We start from the raw sequence: 7,335 nt of genomic DNA on the forward strand, positions 1-7,335 counted from the left end.
TTAGGGCTGTTGTACATAGGGTCGCTATGAGTCACAAGTGACTCGACGGCACATAACAACAACAACAGATATGTTCAGTGTGAATCAGGATAAGGCATTTCTTCATCTATTGTGAGATAGTGATATTTAAATTGTCAATTAAAGTACTACTTAAATTGACACAAGTGATAATACATGAATCAGTATTTCTGTAGGTGGTGAACTATCAGGGAGTTTCAGTGCAAGTTCAGAAAACCAACAGGAACTATGCAGGAGTAGGACACTGCAGTTAGGTAAATGCTAGATGAAGGTGGTAGGATTTTCTGTGCATCATTTGTCAGAAGTACAGATGAAATCAGTGAAGATGTGACTAGATTTGGTGATGCAATGTTGTTGGTCTGTTTGAACACAATGTTGTGCAGTAACATTCTCCCTGGTTTCTGGGTTAGTTATAATGTGTATATGAACCATAGATTACCAAGTAGCCAGTGTCAGTTTACATTAGTCACCATTCATGCAGTAGCTTGGGAGTTCTCACCACCTGTCATCAGACACAGATGAATAGGTACAATGGAGGGTCAGTTTTGTGCCTTTGATCATCAGTCTGATGGTAACTGTGCATAATATTGGTCACTGGGGAGTCTCTGTTGGAATGGTGGTGTGAGAGTGTGTGTTGCAGATCGCTTAGTGAATAAATGGCAGAATGAGAGAAAGACTCGGTGCTTTTTTGACAGCATGGGAGTTTGTACCATCAATGGCTGGGCACACCTTTTTCACCAGGAGGATGGATAAGAGGAGTCAGAGTGTTTTTTCAGTATCTCATATATAAATAAAGTCTGTATCTGGCTCCCTACTACAGAGTGCAGCCAATGATTGAGACATGATCGTATCCAAGAGTGATAAGGGAGATGTTGTTGTTGTTGTTTTGTTGTTATGTGCTGTCAAGTTACTTGTGACTCGTTTTAACACTATGTACAGCAGCTCTGAAGCCTGCCTTGCCCTGAGTCAGTCTCACTGATTCTGACACACCTACTCCTATTGTCCCAGTTACTATATTAATCCATCCTATCTGGATCTTCCTCTCCTGTGCTGTCCTTCTCCAAGGCCATGTGCCCTTAAGTATGTGAGACAGTTTAAAAATCCTAGCCTCCAAGGAGAAACTTGGTTTCATCCTCTCTAAGACAGACATATTTGTTTTCTTTGCATATTTGATTTTCATGGTATATTCAAGACTCTTCTTTATCACCACAACTAGAAGGTAATGATTCTTCTTCTATTATCCTTAATCATTGTCCAACTCTCTGATCCATAGCAAGTAATTGCAAAGACCATGGCCTGGAATAGACACACCTTAGACTCTAGACTGATACCTTTGCTTTTCTGTATCCTCTAGAGGTTCCTGACAGCAGATATTCCTAATGCAATTTATCTTTTGATTTCCTTACTGTTGGTGCCAAGAGTGTTTATTGTGAAACCAAGCAAGCGGAAATTGTTAAAAACCTCAATCTCTCTCCACCTATCATAGTGCCGCCAATTGTTCCAGTGGTGAGAATCTTTGTCTTCTTGATGTGCGCTTCAGTCTAGATTGAGGACTACAGTCCTTGACCTTCTGCTAGTAAGTCAAGTACAACTCATAGCAACCCTATGAACAACAGATGTGAACACTGTCCTATACTGTGCCAACTTCATACTTCATGACATGCTAGAGCCCATTGCAGCAATGACCAGGTAAATCCATCTGGTTGAGGGTCTTCACTGACCCTCCACTCTTCTAAACAGCATGTCCCTCTTTAAGGAATAGTCCTTCCTAGAATCATACCAGAAATATGAGGCGAAGCCTCATCATCCTTGCCTCCAAAGAGCATTCTGGCTGTACCCAATATGTTTGTTCTTTTGACAGTCCATGGGATGTTCAGTGCTCTTCTCCAACACCGCAACTGAAAGTCATCTGTCATTCCTATTAATTGTCTAGCTCTCAGATGCATAACAAGTGATCAGAAAGACCATGGCTTGAATCAAACACATCTTAGTCCTCAAACTGACATTATTACTTCACAGTAATTTGAAGAGGTCCCTAACTGAGTAAAAAGAAAGATTTCTAGCTGCCACTATTCATCACTTGCCTAAATAATCAGAATCTATAGCTATTTCTAGCTTAATGTGCTGTAAGTTTTCATGAATTAATAGGACTTTAATCCACCTTTTTGCATTTCCTTTCATTAAATCCAGTTCATATTTTATTCACTTTGCTTTGTTCTTAGTTTTTCTGCACAGAATCACCGTTTCCTTCTTGATATTATGTGTTATTGCCTTCTTATGCTTGCTACCCAGGAATACTATTTCCTTTGTCTAAAGGCCACCGACCATCTTATTTCAGACCAGCTGGGTGCCTGTGATTCTTAATTGGCCCTATTCTTCACTGATTTTATCCAGTTCATTCTATCTTTCCTTTTTATTTTTTTCAATGCAAGAACATGAGGGATTTTATAACCAGCTTAAGCAGTCCTCCTATCTCTTTCAATGTCTTTTTTAAATTTTTCATCCCTCTTTTTACTATTCTGGGTTCACAGAATTTCATTTGTATATAGTTTATTTGCTTTTTCAGTTCTTTTGATAGTCTAGTCTTTTCTATCTGAAAAATTCTTTCTATCTGAAAAAAAAATTCTTTAACATTTCTCAAATGATGTGACTCACTGGCATAAATTCTCTCCTGTTATGTTTGTTTGAGGAAGATATAATTTCATTTTCATTCTCAATGTATCCTTTGAGTATAAAATTATAGGTTGATATTTGTTTCTTCCATACGCAAAGGTATCTATCCACTACTGCTTTACTTGTATACTTTCAGATCAGAACACGGTAGCAATTTATCGAGGTTCCTTGAAGAAATTCTCTATGTACTTTGTTACTCAGGGATTTAAACTATCTGGGGATTTTGAAAACTATTCAAAGAATGTTTAAAAATTCTGCTTGACATCCAGTTTGAGAACCTCACGGCCCTGGGGCAACTCCACAGACCAAAGAGGACACCAGAATTTAAGATGAGAGGCTGCAATCAGGTGAGAGAGTCCCTCTCACAATCTGCACATTTAAATGATATTGAGGGAGTTGCCTACAACTTCCCTGAAAAGAAATGTCTCAAGTTGTAGATCTAGTTGTGCCACTTCAGAGTAAAGAGATCAATAAATTTAGGAGATGGAGCTTTGATAATGCAAAATTCCCTCAGGGCTGCACTGCAGACCAGACAGAGATGACAAGAAAGGCTTAATGGAAAAGCAAACTTTCCCACTTCACAGGCCCAGAAAGCACATCTGGGAAAAGTGTGAGTTGTTTACCCACATAAATGGAACACTTTATCCCAAAACTAATCAATACCATCATAAATATAAAGAATTCTCAAAAATCTACACAGACACATTAGATATGGTCTAACACAAACAAGTAGGCAGCTACAAACATTGTGAAAAACAATTGCGACAGAAATATCTATATTAAAGGAGCACACCACATTGCAGACTCAATAAATGACCTTGAGACAGAGAGGCAGAAGAAATATATTCACTTGGCTTAATATGAACAGCTACAGATAAAAAAAGATACAAATGATGGAAGAAATAGTTGAAGTCATAAATTCAACAAATACTACAAAGACAGTGAACCAGAAAAAAAAAGAAATGGAAAAAGAGGTAAATGATAGAAGAAAGAATGGAATGCAATATTAAAGCAAATATGCCAGAGACAGGGAGGCAGATGCACTATATAGATTAGCTGGACCATGAACAACTAGGGAAGAAACAGCAAATATGGAAGAAAAAAATAAGAACTATATATAAAGAGGTAAAAGAATTTAAAAAAAACTCATCACAAGACGGATTGACAAAGTGCTAAAATTAACAGAAATGCATGAAATGAAATGTAGACTATCAAGGCTAAAATGGCAGAATTATCCAACATACTAGGGATAGATAAAAGCAAAAGAGAAGAGAAGGAAGAAAGAGTCAGTGAGCTGGAAGACAAGAACCACAATAGGAACAAACTAGAAGGAAAATCTGAGAAGAAGTAGAAGGAAAATGAAGAAAATATTAAAATCATGTGGGATAACATTAAAAGGATCACTATACATGTGACATAAATTCTAGGACATGAGAGAGGGAGGCAAAAGCACAGAGAAAACTTTGGAAGAGATATTTGTAGAAAACCATGTATGATGAAGAACAAGGAAATCCACATTCAATGCAACCCCCTATCAGACTAGAACCCAAAAGAAAAATATCAAAGCATATCATAGTCAAATTCATCAGAATAAAGGAAAAAGACAGAATTATAAATACAGCATGAAAAAAACCAGAGTCACCTACAAAAGAAAAACAATTACATTACATTTGATTTCTTAGCAGAAAACGTGAGCAAGATGACAAAGGCATATATAGATGGTTGAAAGAAAGCAATTGCCTGCCTATGATCCTATACCCAACAAAATGGTCTACCAAATATAAAGGACAAAATAAATCATTTGCAGAAACGAGGGACCTTAAGGAAATTTTTAAAACAAGACCAACTCTATAAGAAATTCTAAGGGAAATCCTTCACACGGAGACACCAAACAAAAGTGGATGAATCTTGGTAGCCAGAAACAACAGAAAAAGAAACACAGCGAAATGACACCAATAAAACCTAGCATATCAATAACCACACTTAATGCGAATAGATTAAATGCACCAATAAAGAGAAGAGCAGCAGAATTGATTTAAAAAAACAAAAACAAAAAACAAAACAAAAAACCCCCACAGCTTATAAGAGATACATCTAAGACATTTGTAAAAGGATAGACAAACACCAAAGAATGTGCCCCCCAAAATGGCATACACAAAATGCAGGAATGCAATACCAATCTCTGAAAAAATAGATTTCACAATGAAAACCACCTTGAAATATAAGAAAGGGCACTGTATTATGATTAAAGGCATAATAGACCAATAAGACATAAAGATGGTCCACATCTATGCACCAAATAATAACGAAAAATACATAAATCAAGAATAAACAGACTTGAAGAAAGAGACAAACAGCACCATAACAGGGGTAGGAGAATTTAGCACACCACTCTTGAAAAGGATAGATCAACTCCAAAGAAACTTAACAAAGACACAAAAGATCTAAACTACACAATCAGAAAACTTGATCTTGTGGATGTATTCAGGTTACTACACCCAACCAAAAGTTAATTTAGTTTCTCTTTAAGTCCGCATGCTACAATCTCCAGAACCGATAATGTATTAGGACACACAGTAAACCTCAACAAATTAAAAAATATTGAAATAATGCAAATATATTTTCAGAACACTATGCCATAAACTTGATATTAACAAAAAGAGTTTAAAACTTAGCTCCCATGGAAGTTAATAACACCATATTAGAACATGAGTGAATTAGAGAAGAAACAAAAAAAATGAAATTAAAAAGTTCCTTGAAACAAATAATAATAAAAATATAACATGGAAACTGCTACAATACAGCAAAGGTAGTCCTCAGAGAACAGTTCACACCAAGAGGCAAACACTTTAAAAGAAGCAGAATAAATGATCTTATTCAACATATACTGCAATGGTAAAGTCTGCTGTTAGATACATCTCCAAATACTGAAGAGCAATGTTGTCACTCTGGAGACTAAGGTGTGCATGATATCAGCCATGGTCTTTGCAATCACTTGTTATGCATCAGAGAATTGGACAATGACTAGGGAGGATAGAAGGAGAACTGATGCCTTTGAGATGTGGTGCTGGAGAAGAGTATTGAATGTACCATGGATTGCTAAGCAAACAAAAAAAGTTCATCCTGGAGAGGGTTATACCTGGCTGCTTCTTGGAGGCAAGGATTCTGAAGTTTTGTCTGACATACTTCGGATGTGTCGTAAAGAGTGACCAGTCCTTGGAGAGGGACATCATGCTTGGGAGGATGGAAGGACAGCACAGGAGGGGAAGACCCTTTATGAGGTGAATTGATTCAGTGACTGGGGTAATCGGGGTGGGTGTGTCGAAGACAATGAGATTGCCACAGGACAGAGCAGGGTTTAAGGCAGTTGTATATAAGGTTGCTATGAGTTGCAAGTGACTCAATGGCACATAACAACAACAAGAACAACATTCTACACCTCAATTAAGTGGAACAAGAACAACAATCTAACACCACAGCCCCTAGAAAAAAGGAAATTACAAGGATAAGAGCTGAAATCAGTGAAATAGAAAACAGAAAAACAATCTAAACCATCATTAAGACAGGAGCTGGGTCTTCAAAAGGGTCAATAACAGACAGACCATTGGCAAATTTATCAAAATAATAGAAAGAAAACATAAGCAATAAATGTTGAAGAGGATGTGGAGAGATAGAAACTCTCATAGACTGTTCATGGGGCTGTAAAATGGTATAACCTCTCTGGACAGAGGTTTAGTCTTTCATCAAAAAAGCTGAATATAGAAATTCCATATGACCGAGATATTCTATTGCTAGGACTATAATCTAAGAAAATAGAACTAAGACACAGGGATTTGTACACCAGTGCTCATGTTGTTGTTGTTATGTGTCGTTGAGTCATCCGCAACTTGTAACAAACCTCTGAAATCTGCCCTGTCCAGAGCCATTTTCACTGACTCTGACACACCTACCCTCATTGCTAGGCCCTATTTATAATTGCAAGAACATGGAAACAGTTCAAATGTCCAATCACAATAGAAAGGATTGAGAAATTGTGGCACATTCTTATGATGGAATACTACACAGCACTCAGGAAAAATTATTTCACAAATTACTACATAACTTGGGAGAGCCTGAATTGCATTATGTTGAGTGAAACAATAGTCTCATATGTAAAAATACAACACGTGATCACTATTGTAAAAATAGAAGGATAATTAGTAAAACATATATGGAGGCTCAAAGCAGGAAGGGACGGGGTGGAGAGGTCAGCATAGGCAAGGGGGAAATAATGGACTGATACAATTTGGTAGGTAGAAGGAAAAGGGGGAAATCCTATGGGGATCTAAAAAGATGGAGTAATGGTGGGCTTGCATCTATGGTGATTAATTTTATAAAACATACTAAATGGTAATTAACGTATGAAACAAATTGTTAATATAGGATAGTGTGAAATACAATGTATACAAGTTTTGTACGTAAACCAATATAATATAAAACTGTAAGAAAAAGAAAGAAAAATGATAGCACTGATATTGTAACAGAATCAAATGAAAGTAAATCAATAAGATCAGAATATTATGAAAAATCTATACTCCAATAAATTTGAAAACCTTGAGAAAATTTACAAATTCCTCGAAACTCATATTCCAACCAATTTGACAT

This window comes from Elephantulus edwardii, unplaced genomic scaffold, assembly GCF_000299155.1.
Source record: "Elephantulus edwardii isolate Elephantulus edwardi_28Jun2011 unplaced genomic scaffold, EleEdw1.0 scaffold00018, whole genome shotgun sequence".
NCBI classification, from domain to species: Eukaryota; Metazoa; Chordata; class Mammalia; order Macroscelidea; family Macroscelididae; genus Elephantulus; species Elephantulus edwardii.